This window comes from Pan troglodytes, chromosome 5 (assembly GCF_028858775.2).
Source record: "Pan troglodytes isolate AG18354 chromosome 5, NHGRI_mPanTro3-v2.0_pri, whole genome shotgun sequence".
Classification (NCBI taxonomy): domain Eukaryota; kingdom Metazoa; phylum Chordata; class Mammalia; order Primates; family Hominidae; genus Pan; species Pan troglodytes.
The window spans coordinates 154,628,539-154,652,098 of record NC_072403.2 but is presented as its reverse complement, the minus strand read 5'-3'; the positions used below and the strand labels follow the sequence as shown (position 1 = coordinate 154,652,098).

At 36.0% G+C, this 23,560-nt stretch overlaps 1 protein-coding gene across 14 annotated transcripts in view; it reads left to right on the top strand.

Moving 5' to 3' along the window:
- The window catches only part of HIVEP2 (HIVEP zinc finger 2), a 195,440-nt gene that overhangs the window by 147,819 nt on the left and 24,061 nt on the right, over positions 1 to 23,560 (top strand). For 10 of the 14 annotated variants that reach the window (XM_063813513.1, XM_054686367.2, XM_063813515.1 and 7 more), the window contains 2 exons: positions 15,426 to 15,520; positions 22,849 to 22,893. The gene's annotated coding sequence lies outside the window, so the exon portion shown is untranslated. Of the gene's footprint in view, positions 1 to 15,425; positions 15,521 to 19,453; positions 19,552 to 22,848; positions 22,894 to 23,560 lie in introns of all 14 variants that reach the window. The other 4 variants (XM_063813518.1, XM_063813519.1, XM_063813520.1 and 1 more) reach the window with 2 other exon arrangements.

The following is a 23,560-nucleotide window of genomic DNA, read 5'->3' as shown; positions in this document are numbered from 1 at the left end:
AAATAACCATTTTCAACTTATGGTCACTTGTTACCCCTATAGCTCAAATAATAAAAGTCAAGTACCTACTTTTGTAAATGCAATGTTTGCCTGTATTTATAGCTTCTGGAAACTTAACTCTGCTAATATATAAATAAGAATGCCAATATTTTATGACATTTTACAAGTGCTAGGTATTGTCCTGAATGATTTGCAGGTGCTATCTCATTTAATACTCACAACCTGCTGGCATAATAACTATTAGTATCCCATTTCATAATAAAGAAACATGTTAGGAGAATTAGTTATATAACCAAGATCTCATAGCTGGTGAATTATGCATTAGAATTGGGACTCAGTTCTGTCTTCACTCGAAAGACTATGCACTTCATCAATCAACCCCATCTGCATGAGGTCACCCTTGTCCCCAAGCAGTTAGGAGCATAATCTCTTCTCATTTTGAGAGGGTAGGTTAGGCAGAAAACTGCAACCCAGGCGAAACACTGTACAACCTTGCTATTTCTTGGTTTCATGCCATCTTCATGGGCATGCAGGTGGATCTAGAAAGGGGGAAGCACCAGCCAACCAAACCTGTTTCAACCAAGGCGTTTTAATTATAGCATTTGTATGACACTATTGACAGCAAGGAACAGGGAACTTGACAGGAACTATCTAAAGCAAAAATGGAAACATTATTGATTCATGAATTGCAACAATACAGTGGTGGTGTGCTTTCAGCCAAAGCTTGCTCCAGAGATCTGTGAAGCCTTGAGGAGCCGGTTTCTTTTCTTTTTTCTTTTTCTTTTTTTTTTTTTTTGAGACGAAGTCTCACTCTGTTGCCCAGGCTGGAGTGCAGTGGCATGATCTCAGCTCGCTGCAAGAGGAGCTAGTTTCTTTTGTTGGAGTGTCTGACTGTCTCCTCTGTGTATCAGATGTGCCATCAGGCTGTCTCCACTCATGGTAGTAGCAATGACCAAAGAAATCCCTGACTTTCTCTCCTCACCACCATAAGAGAGAATTCCTTATGGCTTCTCAGGATGAAAATCCCTTTTAATGTTTGACAGGCACCAGCTACTGTTACCTAGAAGCCCAAGTCAGAATTATTTATAATATTCCTCCTTGACATAAAATCACTATGTTTCTGGCTAAAAAGAGGATTTTTCCAGACCTGTGTGTACAGTGGTCTCCCTTATCCAAGGGGGATATATTCCAAGACCCCCAACTGAATGCCTGAAACCATAGAGGGTACTGAATACTATGTATACTATGATTTCTTCTATGCATACATACCTATGATAAAGTTTAATTTATAACTTAGACACAGTAAGAGATCCACAACAATAACTAATAATTAAAAAGAACAATTATAACAATATATTGTAATACAAGTTGTGTGAGTGTGGTCTCTCTCTCACTCTCAAAATATGTTATTGTACTCTTCTCACCTATTTTCCCACCATGGTTGACTGAGGGTAACTGAAACTGCAGAAAGCAAAATTGGGAATAAGGGGGTATTTTGTTCATACTATCTGGGCGCCCCAAGCACATATGTATGCAATGGAAAACTGTTATTCAAGAAGAATAGCACTTTGTTTACAGTTTTGGGTGATGTTGTCTCTATTCTCTATCTAAAATATTTATGCCCTTATTAGCTTAAAATCCTAATTACTGTCTCCCTGACTAAAGTATTTCAGACTTGTTACTTTTGATGAGTTACAACTATTTGTTCCATGTAGGAAAGTATTGTGAAATCATTTAGAACTAAATATTTCACATAAATTTGGAGTGACTTGGATAGATGAAGTTTAATGAATTCTAAAAAATTTTTTTTAAATTTTTCATCCAGAACTTGTAAGCATTGGGTTGATGTTAAGGTGGTTTCTATTTAATGAATAAAATATCAGAAATATCAAAAAATCTAGAAACATCAAAAAAAGAAAAAGTTAGGTGTGTTAGGAGTGTATAAAATATATGTAGACACTATTTTGTCATTTACTACCATGAAATATACGTACATCTATTATAAAAAGTTAAAATTTGCCAAAACTTTTGCACACACATAGACCATACATGGCACCATTCATGATGAGAGACATGTAAACACAGGTAAAGATGCAGTATTAAATCTGCATAAAACTAACTGTTGTACCTGCTGTACTACCGTAATAATTCTGTAGTTCCCTCCTGTTGCTACTGCAGTGAGCTCAAGTGTTGCAAGCATCCACTTAAAACGCCATGTGACGCCAATCATCTCCGTGTGAGAGGTTTGTCGGCCAGCAAAGTGCAGACGCAATAAAAAGTGATCTCTCCTGGTTCTTGCACATTTTTCATCATGTTTAATGCAATAGTTTAAACCTTGAATAACACCATGGGACCCACAGGAAGTGCCATTACTAATGCTAGAAGTGCTCCCCAGAAGCAGAGGAAAGTCATGACATTAGAAAAAGCTGGATTGCTTAATGTGTACTGCAGTTTGAGGTCTACAGCTGCAGTTGCCACCATTTCAGACAGATAATTCATCCTGTAAACAGATGATGAAAACTTAATGGGATCAATAAATACAGTACAGTACAGTAAATTTATTTTCACTTCCTTATGATTTTCTTAATAACATTTTTTCTAGCTTATTATTGTAGGAATACAGTATATAATACAGACAACATACAAAATATGTGTTCATCCACTGCTTAGGTTATCGGTAAGGCTTCTGTTCAACAGTAGTCGATTAGTAGTTAAGTTTTGGGGGAGTCAAAAATCATATGCAGATTTTCAACTGCTCGGTCCAGGGTAGGGGTAAGATCAACATCCTAACCCCTGCGGCATTCAAGAGTCAACTTTAGTCACTGTATAAAAGCTTTCTGACTGTTTACTATGCTGATAGGACGTACTCAGAGCCCTCAGTGAAGCAGGAAGTTTTAGTTAGGGCCTAGACATTAACATTTCTTCAGCTTGGGTTTCCTTATTCAGCAATAAAACTGCTTTGTTCATTAGTATCAATGACAGCAGCAATCATATCTACTACTTGGCAATTTAAAATTGACAGGTCACTTTCATGTGTCCTCTCCACGTGGGCTCGCCCATAGAGTGGTGGAGAAATGGGCCAGCACCTTTATTATCCCCTTCTTATGTATGAGGAAACTCAAGCTCCAAAAGGGATTCACCCACGGTTTGTCCATGGCAGATGGGATCTTAAACCTATGTCCATGTACCGCCAATGGAAACAGCCTTGCACTGAGAAGCAGGAGGCCAAGGAGTGACCCACTGCTGTGTGATCTTTGAGGAATTTCTTTGACAATTGCTTAACTTTTCTGAGCATCCGTTTTCTCATGCTCTTCTTCCATTACAAGGCTATTGTGAGACTGAAATAAGTTTTGAAAAATAATATACATAGACAAGACATTACTAAAACATTTTCTTCTCTATATTGTATTGCTAGTTACCTGTTGAAAGACTCACTATAATCTATAAATATTTATTCAAATAATTTACATCTATGTTAAAATCAGAGAGCAGAAGCTGCAATAAAATTAGTTCTGGCACCTTATCTAAGGCCCTCAGTGAAACCAGAGCAAGTCTGATAGAAATTGGACAAAATGATTAAAATACTTTATGTTGCAATTTTCTTTGTTTTTATTTGATTATTTGTTTTTGCTTATTTTTCTCTACTTTTGTTTGTTTTGATGAAAATCTGTGCTAATGAAGAATTCTTGATTAGGTGGGTTGTTTTTTTCTTAAGCAAATTTTTTCCCTTCAGTGATATGTGAGAAAGAATGAAAGTGAGATTCCAAATAACATCAATAAATGAGAAGTCACTGAATATTGTATGAATTCAGACCATTCACAGGCCTGCAGATTTTGGCAAACTGCTTTCAAAACTAAAAACAATTTTTTAATTTATTATAATTTTTCAGGGCAAATAACTTCTGGTTGCCTTGTTTAAATTGCATTCTTCAAATTATTTATATGTGTGAGGAATATAAAAATTAAGCCAATATGTTTATATTAGATATTGCTCAATGCTGACTGAAACCCAAATTAAGAGTTCCAAACACACACTCTTTAGTGTTTACATTTATTTGAGGAGAAAGATCAAATTAGATCACATATAATTGGTTAATCAAAATGACACTGAAAATGATTTTCAGGCTCTTTAATTCATTGTTTAAAATTGGAGTAACACTTAGGATAGTTGAAGCTTTACCTTAAAAGTAGAGGTCAATTTGAGACTTGTAATGCTTTCTGATCAAATGGCTTCAAAACTTATTAAAGTACATGTTTCTAAATCTGAATTTATAACCCCATGGGTGTTCAACAGAGACAAAACCTTCATCCACCCGCTTCAGTACACTGCACAGGATTTGTGTGTAGGATCTGCCGGTGTAAGTTATCCATGTCCAAGAATATGTCAGATGCATTTGCCTTGTCTGCTGCTGAGCTTTGACAGTAGCTGGAAATTTGACCATGGCTCAAAGATAATATAATTTGACCATATTATTTCCATATTATTCTTAAGCAGTTCCTTAGAGAAGCAAAAATAATTAGTGCTCCTATCCAGTTATGTTATATGTACCTTTTCTGTTATATTTATGAAAGCTCTTCTTCTCTTGGAATCAATACAGTTGAAGGCTAAGGAAAAGGCACATATTCAGAGAGCTTCTGTCATTTTTCACAGAGCTGGAACTAATTAGTCTTCACAGTTGTGTTGCTCAAACTATTGAAATATACAAATAGATTCAACTTTGGAAACAGTTCCTAGCTACATTTATTGCCTTATTTAATAGTCCCCATTATTGAGATCTGTGTGTTTGTTTGTGTACATATTGTTAATTATCAGTATGAGACAATGGGAAAGAAAAGTAGAAATAGTACTTGAAGCTAGAAGTGATGTTAGTGACCAAAACACATGCCTAGAAGGTCTAGATCCTTCCTATAAGATGGCCACAGATTTAGATCTTAGCTTTCTATCAGTCAGCCCAAAGAGGGAATAGAATAGGCTTAAAATGTAGTGTCTATAAAGCTAATTTTAAATAAAAATAAAATTCTTCCTGATTTTGAGTCTAGATAAATTTCTCCCATATCACTTCATTTTAAGTAGACAATTAGAAATTATAAACCATGAGGGCTAGTCACAGTGGCTCACACCTGTAATCCCAACACTTTGGGAGACCAAGGCAGGCAGATCGCTTAAGCCCGGGAGTTTGAGACCAGCTTGGGCAACATGGCAAAACCCTGTCGCTACAAAAAATACAAAAATTTGCCAGATGTGGTGGTGGGCACCTATAGTCCCAGCTACTTGAAAGGCTGAGGCAGAAGGCAGAGGGAGGCACTTTAGCCTGGGCGTGACAGAGCTGGACCCTGTCTGAAAGAAAGAAGGAAAGAAAGACAGAGAGAGAGAGAGAGAGGGAGAGAGAGAGAAAGAGAAAAAGAAAGAAAGAAAGAAAGAGAAGGAAGGATGGGAGGTGGGAGGGGGGAGGTAGAAAGAAAGAAATTAATAAATTATAAAACATGGAGTTCCTTTTTAATTGCTAAATATACTAGAATTGACACCTTACTCTGCCCATAGTATCAAGCAATACATATTTTGGTAATCATGGTATCGGAAAAGAAATGTGGCATAGAATATCGTCATCAATTTCCTTTGTTAAATTATTGGTTAATTCACTGAAAAGAATCACCTCAGTCACTAATGATGCTAAAAAGTAAATATTTAAGTCATCAGTAAATATTCCCTAAATTCCTATACAATGAAGCACAGCATGAGTATCACAATTTTCTACTGTAGGTAGTTATGTAGAATTATGAGAGATATATACAGTTTTTAAAAAATATAACAGTCTTAAATCTACTGTTCATACATAATAGCTTATAGTTAATCATCTTAAGAGTTTTATTTTAGAATAAAAGATAAACTTTTGGATATATTATTAAATTATTTGGATATGGTTATTGACTCAGAAAAAAGTTTGGAAAATACTCTTTTTAAATGGCCTAATAAGAAGTAGTGTTTTTCCTAAGACTGCTGCAAGTACTAATACTTAAGGCAAATTGACTGTTCCCCACTCATCAAGCCCCTCTAGCACAGCTAGTTCCCTGCTCCCATCAGCAGACCTCACCTTCTACTTTTCTGAGATATTAAGAAGGGACTCCTCAGTTTCTTTTCTATCTGAAAAGTTATCTTGCTTCATTATATCTTCCTTCCCTCCATTCTAAAACAGAAAAATTTTCATGCTTTCTTCTGACAGATTCCTTATTTATGCTTTTGAGTTCCTTTTTGGTTCCCACTTTCTTTTATTCATTCTTTAATGAAATATTTATTTATTTATTAGTTTTATTTTATTTTATTTTATTTTAAATTCTGGGATACATGTGCAGAATGTTCAGGTTTGTTACATAGGTATGCATGTGCCATGGTTGTTTGCTGCGCCTATCAACCTGCCATCTAGGTTTTAAGCCCCGCATGCTTAGGTATTTGTCCTAATGCTCTCCCTCCCCTTGTCCTCCACCACCTGACAGGCCCCGGTGTGTGATGTTCCCCTTCCTGTGTCCGTGTGTTCTCATTGTTCAGCTCCCACTTATGAGTGAGAACATGCCGTGTTTTTCTGTTCCCCTGTTAGTTTGCTGAGAATGATGGCTTCCAGCTTCATCCATGTCCCTGCAAAGGACATGAACTCATTCTTTTTTATGGCTGCATAGTATCCCACTTTTTAAAGAGTTTATTCCATTATCTTATTACTTGTATCTTTTCCTCCTTTGCTCCAAGTCTCCTTGCCTTAAAACAAACTTCTTCTTAATCTTTATTCTTTTTCAGGCTACACATTTGCAGAGTTTGCCCGAAAGGGATGGAAAGAAATGGGATATAATAGCTTTCTAAAGTGTCTCTGTGACTGTGGCAGTTGTCTTCTCAGAACCACTGATGTCTCTCTGTGTCTGCCAACTAAAGTTCTTTACCTTCTGCCACCACCATCACCTCAGTGTGCCTAATGTTCTAGGCAGACAGACTGTTTCTCCAATACCCCTTCTCTTGTCTATGTCACGATAATAACCTCACATTAAATGCATCTCTGCCTGCAAATCTGAGCCTTCTTTCAAAATCTAAGATAGAGTTCCTTAAATGCAGCATTTCTAAACAATCTCCTGTCTTCGTATACTCACAACACCATTTCATACCTCTATTGCTTTTATAGCTCGTTGTTCATATCTTTTCCTTACTCATTAGACAGTAAGCTCTTTGAAAGCAGAATGTTCTCTCATTTGTCTTGATCCTACACATGCACACTATTTTTAATTCTTACTTGGTGTCATTGAAATTGATTTAAATTTATATGTATTTGGGGATTTTTTGGTAAATGAGGCAGTAATATCTGGATTCAAACTCAAAGAAATATGAAGTTTGCATTTTAGTAATGTTTTATTTCATCACATTAGTATATATGAGCTTTGGAAAAAATGTAATTTGAGTGAATGAATGAGCCTGCAGATGGAATTCTGGAATTGCCTGACAGAATTTGCCCAATAGGATCTTATAAATGCCTGCTTGAAACTTGAATTTTTTTAGCCTTAAACTTTGTAGGCAATGATATATTCTGAGATGAGACCAAAAGTATGAATGCCATTCACAGTTTGTCAAAATGTCAAGGAGGTACCTGAATAACCATGTAGCACAGGTTAATAATAAATATTTATCTAGTTAATTCATTTGTGCAAATCATGGCTTCCACTTGAGCCCCTTCCCTCTGTCTAGTCTTTCCTGGTTGTTCAAGCCATTTTTGATCGTATGGTTCCTAATCTCTGAGAACAACTGATGTTCAGGTTATTTGCTGTGTGCTAACCTCATGTCAATTTCTGAAGTCTTGAGAGATAGTATCCACTTACCCTATGTACCTTATAGAACCTGGGACAGTGTGAGTCCAGATTTGTTCTTTGGTTTCCTGAGGTTGTATATCTCTACACAGGCACACAGACCAATTTCCCCACTCTCTAGGAAAATTGTCAAGAGAGGAAATAGAATTGATTCTTTCAGCAGCTCCGTTATTAGAAGTAGATAGGGTCTGTCTGATTAGGTTATATGATATGTCATAGGCTTTGCCTTGATTTCTTTTTGAGAGAATTATATTGTGTGTAGACCTACTATAGAGAGACTGAAGACAATTTTATTTTTCATCACATCTGAGAATTGTTTGTGGCGTGAAATGTGGGATGCAATTCATATTTTCAGCTGTGCTTTCATTGCTTTGGGTATTATTTCCACTGATGCAGGAGGATCTCCCCTCAAAGATGGATTTTCTTCAGGCAAGGTCAGCCTGTTATATGAATACTTATGAATATAATGCATATTTTATGATTTGATTTCTCTGTTCTCTTTGTTTACTTAATCCAAAGTTAACTGCGGCCTTTCTTTATGCTAGTCTTGGCATACCCAGGAGTAAAAAGAAAATTGGAGAATCATGACCTTATTTATGTATATCTGCAGCAACCGAATAGTAAACATAAGTATTGTAAAAGATAAAACTTGAGAAAACAGTACATTGGAGTTATGACTTTGTTGTGTCATATATACTTCTCACTAGAGTATGGTAGTCAAATACACCTTTTTTGCTTTTATCCCTGTCTCTCCAAATATTTAGTTAAAGAGTAAATGTTTAAGCTGGCTTGGCTAGAAGTAGTTATTTACCTACCATATTAAGGGATAAGATAGAGGAAATGGAAGGGAAGGAAAAAAATAAAAATGGGAAAATGTATCACAAAAGAGAAAACAAAAAAAGATTTTTAATTATACAAAACATCTACTTGGCTCTGCCCTTTTGCAAAACCAATGCAGCAGAAGAAGTAGTGCCTGTGGAGTTGATGTTACCATGTCTTCACAGGTCTCCTAGGTGAAATTTTGGTATTATGAACAAGGGGCTTGCCTCCATTGACTTTCAATGAAAGAGCTATCTTTGCTTTTAGGAAGATGGTCTCATAACTCTACTTAAAATATTTACTGAAAAATTTTCGTTATAAGAGCATAAAAATCTTAGAAAATAGCTTATACTGAAAATTGGTTGTAAATTAAGTAATTATTTTTGCTTTGGATACTAAATAATGCACTGCTTGTAGAAATTGATTATCTTCTAATTTTTCTGTCATTTACTCATTTTGGAAAAATTAAAATTTTTGTTGCATTTATTTTTATTTCGTATAAAAATTGATAAACATTTCAGTGGAGCATTGATCCTTAACTACTGTTATTTTCTGTTTCTTTGATTATGGATTATAAATATCTTTGCTCATTTGAATTTCAAAATTATTAATTCTTCATTTTTTACTTCTTTACTCATTCAATCAATTTCTGCAATAGGGTTAGATAAATAAACTTTGAATAAGAGGAAGTAGTGTGGATAATGGAAAATAATTGACTTGACAGTTTAAAGACCTAAGCTGTAGACCAGAACTATCATAATGAGCTGTGGATCCCTAAGCAAGTCTTTTGACTTCTCTGGTTCTCACCTTTTTCATTTGTTAGTTGCCTGATAGATTAAATTCAATGGTTTCTAAATTATTCCACAGCCCTAAACACTGCCTATATGATTTAGAATAAGCTAAACATTTAAATAGTAATAGAAGTTTGTAGTCATATATTTGCTCCTAAAATCAAGTTAGTCAGATATATGACTTACGTGATGTCAAATTGGGTCAAGAAAACAAACCTAGGTTATAGCTCTTATCTTAGAAAACATGACGTGTGTTTTAAGGACACATGTTGGGAGAAGTTTGCATGGCCAATACCAGATGAGCACAGCCAAGATGCAGAATGACTGGAGAACACTATATGATCCCGAATCATCAAAGGAAGATTAAATTATGGTTAGTAGACTGTAATTAACTCAAGGCAAAAGCTAGTGTACTTTTGAAAATAAATTACCACTAGATGTTTAACAAAAAATGATTTTCTCTGTGGTCTTTACCTAACCATAAGGTTGTATTAACTAGAACACCTTATTCCCCAAGCATCCTCATGAACCAACATTCTATCACACAAAATAAAGTATATATAATCATAGAGAAACCGGAATGGTAGAGTCTTGTATTTTTATTTCATCTGACAAATGTATTTGTCTCTAAATCTAACATTGATAACTGTGCATTTCTGTATATTAGCATATATAGTTTTATTTAAATATTAAGTTCAGTGTCGTTACATCTAGAAAGCCTTTTCTAACTTTCCAGAAAGGAGTGACCATTCCCTCTTGTAATCTCCTTTGTAATCTGTTTATATTTATGTCATTTGTTGAACTAATTCACAAATATCTCCCTGCTGAAGCTCTGAGCTCTTCGTTTGTTTGTTTGTTTTGTTTGTTTGTTTGTTGTTGTTGTTTTTCAAGATGGAGTCTTGCTCTGTTACCCAGACTGGAGTGCAGTGGTGTGATCTTGGCTCACTGCAACCTCTGCTTCCCGGGTTCAAGAGATTTTCCTGCCTCAGCCTCCTGAGTAGTTGGGATTACAGGTTCCAGCCACCACACCCGGCTAATTTTTGTATTTTTAGTAGAAACAGGGTTTCACCATGTTGGCCAGGCTGGTCTTGAAGTCGTCACCTCAAGTGATCTGCCCGCCTGGGCCTCCCAAAGTGCTGGGATTACAGGTGTGAGCCACCATACCCAGCCAGCTCTGTGCTCTTAAATGCAATGCTTATCTTTTCTTTTTCTGTATTGTGTAAATACAGCCCATTTCTGGCACATCGTAGGCATTCAGTAAATGTCTTTTTTTTTGGGGGGGGGGATATTTTTTTAATTATACTTTAAGTTTTAGGGTACATGTGCACAATGTGCAGGTTTGTTACATATGTATACATGTGCCATGTTGGTGTGCTGCACCCATTAACTCGTCATTTAACATTAGGTATAAGTAAATGTCTTAAAGTATCATAGAATAATCAGAAATCCTATTTAAAGAGGCCTAAGTTACAATCTCTAATGCACATGTATCTGCTTTTTTTGTTTGTTTTCACTAGTTTTAATTTACACAATGCTTTGTTTCCTATCTTTTCTGTGCTCCTGCACTACCTGCTGAGAATCAGCAATAGACCATATGTAGCTTTGGTGTCATTTTTATAGGCAGTTTCTGGCTAATTTGGACTCAGTTTGCCCCAGCCTCCTATTATGAAAACTCTGTGGGAATCCTTCCTTCCATGCACCTTCTTGACTTTTCAAAACCTTCTACATTGTTGTCCCAGTAATGAATTGCCCCATGTTCCAAAACTACTATGTTTCTCTTTTCCTAGTCATGTCCCTTTAATATGTTTTCTTTTTTACATTTCAACCCCAACCTCATCCATTACCTTTATATCAAAAATATTTCTGAAGATCTAAGCTTATAGTCATCATCCTGTCAATGTGTGTGTGTGTGTGTGCGTGTATGTGTGTTGTCTATCCTGTACCTGCCTTCTCTAGTCCTTCGCAGCCTCTTCTTCCTTTGCCACTTTACGCACTCCAAAGTGGAACAATGGGCCCATTTAGAGTCTTTTTTTTTTTTTTTTTGTAGAGAGGAAAAGATGCCTCTACAAAAAGCTTGTGAAATTGATGGAGTATATCTTGAACATTGATATCTCTTTCAGTGCTCTTCTCCCATCTTTAGTCGCTACTTTTGAATCTTTTCTATTCCCTACTATAAGAGTAAAGTGTCTCTTCTCTAGTGAAGAGTAGTGTTCATTCTTTTAAACATGTAATACTTAAACACTCCTTTTACTGAGAAATAAAATTATCATGTCTTGTTTCCAGTTTCTATTTGCCATTTTTCCATTGAGTTTATAAGAATTATTTTCATTGATGTTGTTTTTATTTATTTATTTTTTTTTGAGACAGGGTCTCACTCTATCCCCCAGACTGGTGCAATTATAGCTCACTGCAGCGCCAAACTCCTGGGTTCAAATGATCTTCTCACCTCAGCCTCCCAAGCAGCTGGGACTACAGATGTGCACCACCACACCTGCCTAAATTTTTTTTATAGAGATAGGGTCTTGCTTTGTTGCCCAGACTGGTCTCAACCTCCTGGGCTTAAGCAATCCTCCCAAAGTGCTGGGATTACAGGTGTGAGCCACTACATCCAGCCAATAATTATTGTTTTTAATTATGACAATGCTCATCTAAACTGTAACTGGTTTACCTTATCAGCTCTTCTCCTAAAATTGTGATATAGTGTGTATTTATTTAACCTCAGAAAAAACAAGGGTGATGGGAGGTACTTGAGAGTTCTGCCAATGAAACCTTCACCTCTTGCTATATTCATGTAAGAGTCATATTAAAGCATTAACTATAACTTGTTTTGAAACAATTTGGAAAAGTAGAGAATGGAAAAAGACAACCCCACTAACAATGGATATTTTTTAAATGTCTATCTATCTGTCATCTATGAATCAGTAGCTTGACTCTTGCTTAGCTTAATAGTAATAACCTATTAGCATCCAACAACAAGTAACTAATGCCAAGGATTTTTTTTCTTCTAAGAATGGGAAGGCTGAGAAACCACTGGGATAGAAACAGTAATACTCAAATCTTCCAAGTGTTTATTACAAATAGGAGATGGAGGATTGGAAAATATTTTCAAGGGTCTCTTCCATTAACCTGCAGGTTGACAGAAAAACCATCTTGTATGTGGTAAAGTGAAATATAATTTTTACCTCATATTTAGGAAGGAATTTTAAATGACCTTTGGATATTTATCAAGATTCATTAGCACTATTTCTGAAAACTTGTTTGTTTTATTAAATATTAAGGTTTCATTGCCTGTTAAGTTCTTATGAAGCTAATAACCTAAAAGCAAAGTTAAAGAAATAATCATCTTTCCTCCTTTAGTCCATTTCTTTAATAGCATACTATGTAAACTGTTGATTTCTTGAGAATAAGAGCATGAGTTGTCATAGTACATTCTCAAGAGCTGTTTGATGAAAGGATTTTCTTTTATTTTGATGGAGAAATAAAGACACAAAAACTCACTTAAAATTAATGCAAAAAATAAATTTCTGAGATGGCATCTCCATATCTCCATTTCAATAAGAACAATAACCAAGTCCCATGTAGAGGCCATTACTGATTTCAATTTATAACAAAATGATTTGTGCCAAAACGCTGCAATTGATATCATATCTTTCATGCTAATATTATTTGCATCTTTGCTTTAAAATCATGCTAATCTGGAACTTTCTTTAAGGTAAAGATAAGTATAACATGATTATCATTGCTTTTCTCTTCTTCAAGAGAAACCCAAACATTTAAAAGGTCATGAGTGATGCAACAGAACCAGTTTTTGAATCCTCTTACCGGGTAAAAAGGGGGCTCTTCTGTAATCTACAATTTCAAATACATGTGCATGTCATGAAAGGAGTGTTTACCATTTCCAGTAGCCATCATCTTAGAAAGTAAGACTGGAAAAACGGAGTCAGAACTGGGAATGCTGTCCCATCAGAGCTTGTTGGGGGGCACTCACGTGCTCTGTTTTGCCTGTGGAGACTGCTGGTAGGAATGACGATTTCTGGAAGGGAGGGGAGGTTGGTGCTGGCCTACTGAAAATTAAGCTCTTCTTTTACCTTCTTGCCTCTTAATTTGGTGACTGTGAGATTACCAGTCACAGGTAGTCACTGACTACTGCAAGTTAAGGTTCCGTATAAATATCTGCATCTTTAGAACCTTGGCCCATTTATGTCTTGAATGCATTTTGCTTGGAGTACAAAATAACTCAGTGATTTCTTCTTCTTCTTCTTTTTTTTTTTTTTTTTTTGAGGAATGCCATGCTTTACTTTAGCCTAGATTATAGTTTTTGTGGGTTTTTTTTGAAGTGCTTTTATTTGATTTTTTAAAACAGATGTGATATTTAGTGTGTTAAAAATATAGATATAGTTGGCCGGGCACGGTGGCTCACACCTGTAATCCCAGCACTTTGGGAGGCCGAGGCGGGTGGATCATGAGGTCAGGAGATTGAGACCATCCTGGCTAACATGGTGAAACCCCCATCTCTACTAAAAATGCAAAAAAATTAGCTGGGCGTGGTGGTGGGTGCCTGTAGTCCCAGCTACTTGGGAGGCTGAGGCAGGAGAATGGCGTGAACCCGGGAGGCAGAGCTTGCAGTGAGCCGAGATCGCGCCACTGCACTCCAGCCTGGGCGACTGAGCAAGACTCCGTCTCAAAAAAAATAGATAGATATATAGAGATATAGTTAATTATCTTATAGAAAATGTATATTTTTTAGGATATCATCTCTATTCCTTCTATGTTAATGAATCATGCTCTTTAGCATTGATGAAAGTTTCGATTTTGAGAATAGTAGACCTTGTCAGGTGTCACTTTGAGTGCCAGCAAACGGTTGATTTGAGGCAAGAAGAATAAAGTTTAAAAAAGAAAATAAATCTAGCATTTGCTTAATAATTTGCCCTTTGCAGCACCAGAATCTTATGTGACCACCCACATTCATCTGGTTACTGACGTGGTTCTTGCTTCAATTGCAGAAGCTATTTTTGTACCTTTTGTGTCTTTTGAGGAACCGAGTGGGCCTACTTGCTTATAATGATTCATGTCTCAAGTGCACAGGGTGTCCTGAAGTGCTACTGCAGTGGTGTGCAGAAAGGAGGGGGAAACTGAAGCAAACTACTTCCTTTAAGCACTTTGAATGTTCACATGAAGTGGTACTGCAGGAAAGCACACTTTAACTGTTATGTTTTAATGCTTTAGTTATTCTTATGGGAGTTTTGTAATAACTTGTCAGGACAAAAGGGCGATTTTTTAAAAAAAATAACAAATATACGATTATGGGTATTATAATATTATTTTTAAGTAGGTCTTTTATACTGGGAGATAAACTCTGTTAAGATTGTTGATTAATCTATTCAGATTAGGTAGTTTGATCTTCCATGCATTTCTTTGGATCATACTTGAATAAATATTAATTCTATATATGAAAAGTTCCTTTCTTCATTACTTACTAGACTTTTAAAGTCTGAATTTTGCTTTGGTTGGGTTTGGATTCCTATTTCAGAATTTAATTTTAGCACAAAGTATAACATTGCTGAAATAAACTATAGAAACAAATTTACAACAAGGTTATCTGAGACTTCATCCTGCGAGGTTTAGTTGCTGATACACCCAAAGAAGTTCTGTAGAAATCTCAGCTTTGTGGCAGAACCGTATCATGGACTACAATGACACAATTTCTAGTGCTGGTACTTGAAGTTTTAACTCTAGCATTTCACTGTAACAGGGAATTCCCTTTAAATACAAGTATTTATCCAAAAGATTTAAACTATGTTAAAAGAAAGGAAATTCTTTCCTGGGGGCAAAAAAAAAAAAAAGCTTCTTGAGAGATCCAGTTCCAAATTTTCTTTCCTAAAGGAAGGCAGGTTCTGTGAGTGAAGAAGAATGAGCGTGCTTACTAAATTCATTACAGATGTCATCATCTTTTAAATCTTCTTATTCATCTTTTAGATTCCCAGAAGTTGTGCATGAGTTCCTGTGAGGAGAGTTGGCATCTTGGAAATCAAAGACGGTTGTGATGCAGTTTTTTGATATGAGGATAACAGGTTAATAACTAAAATTTATTTATTCTTACTCTCTTGTTACATTAAACTTGAAAAGCTGTTTTGGCCTACTATGGACTCATATATAAACTGGAGGGAGGAAACAATATATTTTCCATCTAGAGAGAAAAGTGTTGTTTTGTTGTATTTTGTTTTTCATAGTAGACTAGTCTTTTTTTTTTTTTTTTTTTTTTTTTTTTGAGACGGAGTCTTGCTCTGTCGCTAGGCTGGAGTGCAGTGGCACAATCTTGGCTCGCTGCAACCTCTGCCTCCCAAGTTCAAGTGATTCTTCTGCCTCAGCCTCCCAAGTAGCTGGGACTACAGGCACCTGCCACCACGCCCGGCTAATTTTTGTATTTTTAGTAGAGACAGGGTTTCACCATGTTGGCCAGGATGGTCTCGATCTCTTGACTTCGGCCTCCCAAAGTGCTGGGATTACAGGCGTGAGCCACTGCACCCAGCCCACCAGTCTTAATTATAATTAATTATCATTGTTATAATTAAAATAGCATTATTCGACAGAATTTATTTCTGACAAAGTTTATTTTCATGTTAGACTCTACTTAGTGAATCCTAATAACTTTTGCTGTATAATGAGAAAACATCTCAGTAGAAAAGTGAAATCACAATTTAAAAAATTATTTTAAAAGGTATGACAAAATATTAAAAGCAGCATGCTGTAGCCAAAATAAGTCATAAATATCTTGACTAAATAGGCAAACTCTACAAATATATGCAATGATGCCTGCATTGCAGCCCATGTGAAAAAATATGATTGTTTCTCATTAGGCTTTAAATATCAAATTAGATTTTAATTACATCAAATTAGAGGATGGTCATCACAGTATTTTTACTTTTCTCCAAAAGTTTTCTGAATTGCTTGGGAGGATTGTATATAATAGAGTTTTCTCCATATAGACAACTTGCTCATTTTGGAGAGAACTGAGGTTGTTATGGGAATTTTTACTAAAAGAAGCCTTTATAATGAATTTGGCTCTCAGGAAGCCACCTTTTTAAAAATCATCCTGTGGAAATAAGTCTTTATTCAGCTGGACTCTGGCACTCATCACGCCTTCTTTCTTGGTAATTCCTTTTTCCCCTCATCCCATACTCTCTGAGCATATATGCTCTGAGCGGTGGTTGGGCAATGAGTGTCTAAGTGACTCGTGGGATCAATGTTACAACTACAATGCCCTGAGATGTTCATGTATTTTTTAAAGATTTTACAATTGATCTGTGGCACTTTAATAACAAATACAATGATGTCCCTTCTAAAATGTCATTCACTAATTATTACCATAAGACACGTATTTTGTTTACAAGTGTCATACCACAAATCCTCAACAAAAGATGAAATGTTTAGAAGTGTCTTACCACCAAATCCTCAAGAAAAGACCAAGTGACCATTTACATTTTTAAAAATGTTTTATTATTAAAATGTTGGAAGTGGAGAAGCCGTGTTTGCTGCCAGTCATTGTATACCGTCATTATTTAGGATGTCATTATTTAATGCTCACTTGACTTTTGCCATCACTCAAGTAATGATTAATTTCCTGAGGTAAGGTTTTTTTCTGAGATAATGTTTTCCTAAGCAAAAGATCCCAGATTGACAACCCTGGGTACTGTAGGTCTTTATTCCTCTGCAGAGTAAGCCTGTCTTCCTGCCAATCCCACCCAGCCGTTATCCTGAAGAGACCTCTGAGGAGGTCCATCTAGGAGGCTGTTTATGTGTCTTTCCTTTGGGACCCTGTCTGGGGAAATTATTTAACTGGGTGCCAAACTTATTTGAGTGGGACTCTGAAGAGTGGCCAAAGGAGAGGGCACACTTCTAGAAGAATGCCTGCTCTTCCCTGTAATATCATTTTCTTTCGCTTCAGTTCCTTTAGTTCCATTACCACTGAAATAGCCATGCAGAGGTAATCTCTTTTTTAACATGATCCCCCTCTGAAAAGTGTGATGAGCCTGCCAGACAATGTCTGTCTTTACTGACTAGAGGACTCCTGTGGGCTGTAGCAGCATCCACAGGAAACCCAAAGTCATATCTCCTGAGTTTTATTCTCCAGTAAATTATCTTACTCCTTTCATAGCACTTAAAACCCACTAGAGAAAATTTTAACTGTGAATGCAAAACTGTATTTGGAATTCCGCTCCTTTGTTGGCAGTGGGTGCCAAAAATGACTTTGTGTGGGTTTGGTTACCATAAAAGGAAATCTCAGTGAATAAAGTGACGACTCGCTGTTTTCATATGAGAATTACTCTCATACTGCATTTTTTGATGTATCAATTGATTAGGAAACCTGGTATATATTTTAATGGAATATTAGAGAATCTGAAAAATGAATTGACTCTACACAGTCATAGAGAAATGCTGTAGCTATAATTAACCATATTACTATAGATCTTTATAGTTCTAAGTGGATCTCTGTTGAAGAAATTAAACTAAAATTGCAGGTAGATACAATGGTACATTTAATGACTTGTAATAATGTTATGAAGTCCAAAGAAAGTATTTTCCTAGACTTAATGATTCATTTAATGTAGATTTCCTTATCTAACATACTTTTAAAAATGTTTTGTTATCTATAAGCATTTTAATACATTTTAGTAATAAAATGTAAGCTCAAGAATTTATGCCATTTGGAAGAGTTAGGTTGCTTAGTAAAAGTGTCACCTAACAAAACAAGACAAATGCCATTATCTAACCTTGAAAACCCAATTGTTTTTAAAGTGAATTTATTTTCCTCAGTATAACATGAGTGGAGTAGCAGAGAAACTTTCAAACCCTCCCAAATCCTGCTTGTTTTTAAAGAGAAAGTCATGCCATGTTCAGTAATAGATTATGATGCACACAATTTCCATTGCAGAATCTTTTCAGTTTCCAGGATAAAGCAGCTGTAGAAAAGTGACAAATACAAATAGTCCATATTTTTAATGGTTCATAAATATGATCAATAAATTCTAAAAGAAGCCATCGCTCACTTTCTCTCCCACCTACCTTTCTCTATATGTCTCAGAAACTCCAAGAAGAGACGTGATTTTATGGATAGCAGTTAGTCAAAGGCTCCCCAAGGATAGTGTTGGAGAGAAAAAGACATCCTCAAACATGTTTCAAATCAAATGTGAAAGGTTCATGTGAAATAAGCATGATTTCTAGTTCCCTAGTAAGCCTTTCACTGAAGTGAAAAACTAGACATTGTGGATCAGAGGAGGGGTCCCTGTAGTGCTGGGACCTCCAGCTTAGGCACAAAGATGGAAGCTCTTCCCGCACAACCCAGGAGAGAAAGCATGGCGTGGGATATCACCTAGCTTCCTGGTAAAATGGTGGGGCATCTCGGGTAGGCTTGTCTTCGAAATTTAAAAGGAAGAGATTTTCTTGACAGAAGCTATTTGCATAATTGAGTTAATGTTTTGAATCTTAAAAACTTTCTGGATAATAAGTGCTGTTGGAATATAGAAAGATCCTATGTTAAACTTAGCAAAATTATTTTTTAAAATAAAGTGATAGATAAGACTTTTTTTCTGATTATCCTCCTTCTCCTAAAAATTAAACAATTAACTTAATGGTCTAGACATGTTTTGTTCTGACCATGAGGTATCTGGTTTTGAATTTTGTGTAAGTCACTTTTGTTCAACTTCTGGTGTATTCTCTGGTAGCAAAATATTATTTCTGAATTTTATTTGATGCATCTACTATATGATATGCCCTTAGTGTATAAGAATGGTTTTATTATTTTATACTATAAAAATTAAATGTCTGATTTATAAAGGTATTACCTCACTGCTAAGTGAAAACATTATATTTTATTGAATAACTTATGAAATAAATTATTCCAACCCTGTTTTTTATAAAATTGTATGTACTTATTACTTGAAGTTTATGCTGTTTTTTGTTTTGTTTGTTTGTTTGTTTTGAGATAGTCTCACTCTTTTCCCCAGGCTGGAGTGCAGTGCTGCAATCATAGCTCACTGCAGCCTCGACCTGCTGGGCTCAGGTGATTCTCCCACCTCAGCCTCCTGAGCAGCTGAGACTACAGGTACACGCCACCATACCCAGCTAATTTTTGTATTTTTTGTAGAGACGGTGTTTTGCCATGTTGCCCGGGCTGGTCTCGAACTCCTGAGCTCAAGCGATCCACCTGCCTCCACCTCTCAAAGTGCTAGGATTACAGGCATGAGCCACCATGCCCAGCCCCTGAAGTTTATGTTTTGAGCAAAATTATATATTCTGTGTCAACCAAAAGATGGAAAATGATACATACCTGATTTTCACTTGTAAGGCTCTTATTTTCCTTAAAACTAATGGTTTCCAAGCTGGGCACAGTGGCTTAGGAGCTACTTGGGAAGCAGGGCCCAGAGGATCCCTTGAGCCCATGAGTTTGAGTCCAGCCTGGACAAGAAAGTGAGACCCCCTCCTCTAAAAATAAAAGTAATGATTTTCAAAGAACAAAAGAAAACAGTCTGTCATGAGACTTTATTATGGTCTTACAAGAAGCTGTTCTCATTAATACTTAATATACATATTTTGAACATTATTTAAATTATGGATTTTTTTATTTCTAGGAAATGGCATTTTGGGGCCATTTTTTGTACTACAAACATGCAGAGCTCATTTATATTCTCTCAGAACCATTAAAAGTTGAGACATTTCATATATTAAAGTTAAGTGGAAATATTTAGATGAAGATATTATTGAAGATGTATTATTTTAAGTTGTAATAAAACTTAATGGAGAGTGGTGGTGAGTCCTCCCAGACTTAGAAGTCACCAAATTTAGATCTGAATTTTGATTCTGAAACCCAACCTCTCTAAGAATCATTCTCAACTGTAAAATAGGTGTAATAATACCCTTAGCATAGAGGTATAATGAAGATAAAATAAGACAATGTATATGAAACTCTTTAACAGTATGTATCAGCCCATGGTAAATATATAGTAAATGACAGTCATTATCATTGTTATAATTAACAATGAAACTGCATACATAGATCAATACCATGATAAAATATTAAATCTGAAAAATAACTTAGAAATTATTCACTTCAAGCTCTGAGTCCTAATTGAGGATTCATACATGCTTGTCTTGAATTGAAAATGTAGTATACTTCCATTTTAGAGGGTATTTATTTACCTCTACAAGTCTGGCAGAGGTTGTGTCTACATGAACCTTAAATATTTAGTTAATTAAACCCAGTCAGCTAATTTAGATTCAACATTGTGTCTTCTTCTTGTTAGCATGGTTCCTGGAATTGACACAAGGAAATTTGCATTGGAATATTATGAGACTATCATTTGTGTTTCAGTTTTTGCCTCATTCCTGCAGAGGGATGCTAAAGAAAATTATCGCACAGCAAAAAATTAAATCCAATAGCAAAACTTCTTAGCAAACTGAGATTAATATCTTTGTTTAGTATTTTGACTGCTGCTTTACAAATCTCTTAGGCTTCATGGCCATTAACAGAAGGAATCTTTGAGTACAGATGTCTTACTACAAATATCTGGGGGCTACTGATTTCTCACCCAAAAGACTTACCGTTCCTGTGGGAATTTCCGGGTGCTTTTCCCCTGTCAAAGTGCAACTTCTGTCATCATCATCATCACAGTCAAATTCGATGTTAGGGAGAAAATTGCCCATGGAAGTAAGACTACTATTTGAGTTTCGCTTTAGGAATCTGCAGTACATCTGCATGGTAGCATTTTAAAAAATTATTAACTAGTGTTTTATTTAAAAAGATAAACATGCTCATGTTAAGAAAAATAAACAAAAATTAAACTTACTGAAAGTCATGAGGTGAAAGGTAAAAATCCTTTCTTTCCTCTTCCTCTGAATCCCAGGTTCCACTTTTTTTTTTTTTTTTTTTTTTTTTTTTTTTGAGATGGAGTTTTGCTCTTGTTGCCCAGGCTGGAATGCAATGGCTCAATCTTGGCTCACTGCAACCTCTGCCTCCCGGGTCCAAACAATTCTCCTGCCTCAGCCTCCCAAGTAGCTGGGATTACAGGCATGCACCACCACGCCTGGCTAATTTTTTATATTTTTAGTAGAAACAGGGTTTCTCTATGTTGGTCAGGCTGGTGCCAATGCTGCCTGGCATCCTCACAGGAATTTTCTGTTGATCAACTATTCCTCTTTTTCACCCATAGGATTAACAATGTGTCTTCGTACTAGGGTGCAATAAGCTTTTCTTGCATTTAATGTTACTATCCCCTGAACAAGTTTCTATATTGGTACTTATAGCTGTACTTTATTTATTTTAAATGCCTCAGTTTTATCATTGAGCCATAATTTATTTAAGCGGTTCTTGTACATATATATTGGTGTGCGCTTGTGCAAGTACACCTGTAAGGATATATTTCCAGCAGTGGAATTTCTAGGTCAATGTGTATGATCTTTTTTATTTTGATAAACGGACACATTGCCTATCAAGGAAACATCTGAGGTTCTACGACAGTAGATACAGTTTATCATTGAAGTTCTCAGAATCCTCTGGGTACCTCATTGAACACTCCCCTAAGGAAGTTGAGTATTCACTTAAAATTGAACGATTACTTAGTTGTCAAGTCTTCCTGAGCCATACGCCATCATCTAGAGGACTCCTTCACTTTGCTATGATGTAAATTTCCTAAAAGGGAAATTTATTCTTTTAAACATAAACATTCAAACCTATCAGAAAAAAAAAAAACCCACTATTTTCATCCAGGCGAGGTGGCTCACACCTATAATCCTAACGCTTTGGGAGGCCAAGATGGGCAGATTGCTTGAGCCCAGGAGTTTGAGACCAGCCTGGGCAATATGGCAAGAGCTCATCTCTACAACAAAATACAAAAATTAGATGGATGTAGTGGTGCATGCCTTTAGTCCCAGTTACTTGGGAGCCTGAGGTGGGAGGATCGCCTGAGCTCAGGGAGGTCGAGGCTGCAGTGAGCAGTGATTGCACCACTGTACTCCAGCCTGGGCACCAGAGTGAGACTCTATCTCAAAAAAAAACAAAACAAAAAACGCCTGTATCTCAACTTTTAATATCTAGGGAATTAGAACTAGGCTGATTACATTTAAATAACTAAGATGTTTCATATATAATAATCTTATGTCTTAGAAAATATTACTATGATGTTTTTGTAATATTTTCTCTGAGTTATTTTTGAGTCACAGTGTCAGTGTAAGGTTTACTCTTCTGGTGTAATGCTTTCTGAAGCAGTTTCTTGCTTTCGTTTTAGGGTACATAGCATTGTGAACCCTTTATATAATGAACTGGAAATTGGAATTTGTATTTGTATATATCAATGGTAAGGTTTAATGGAACAATTTTTCCTAACTGCATTTATTTTGTATCCAGGAAGCGTCAGGACAATCATGCCCATAAGAACTCTAAACTGTTCAGGTAATCATTTCGTTTTTAAACTGTCCTAGAAATATGCTTTGTTTTCTATATTAAGAAGACTTTATAATTGTTTTGTTTAGATGCACCCTTTTATCTTTTCCAAAGTTCTGTGACATCTAATTCTTATAGCCTTGATGTCATTTTACTAATCACTGATTTTAAGCTGTAAAATATAGTTATACTTTATAGTAATATATAATACTTTATGAATTATGTATTTTATAAAACATGTATTTTATATATGTATGCTTATATGTATACTATGTTATGTTTATATTTTATATTAATATGTAACTATATATATGGTTTTTTTTTGAGATGGAGTCTCGCTCTGTCGCCAGGCTGCAGTGCAGTGACATGATGTCAGCTCACTGCAACCTCTGCCTCCCGGGTTCAAGCAATTCCCCTCCCTTAGCCTCCCGAGTAGCTGGGACTACAGGTGCATGCCACCACACCCAGCTAATTTTTGTATTTTTGTAGAGACGGGGTTTCACCATTTTGGCCAGGATGGTTTCAGTCTCTTGACCTCGTGATCCACCTGCCTCAGCCTCCCCAAATGCTGGGATTACAGGCGTGAGCCACCATGCCTGGCCACATATTGTTTGTATTAAGCTATAAAACATATCTCTATATAGAGATATGTAATACACTTTGGCATACAAGTCAT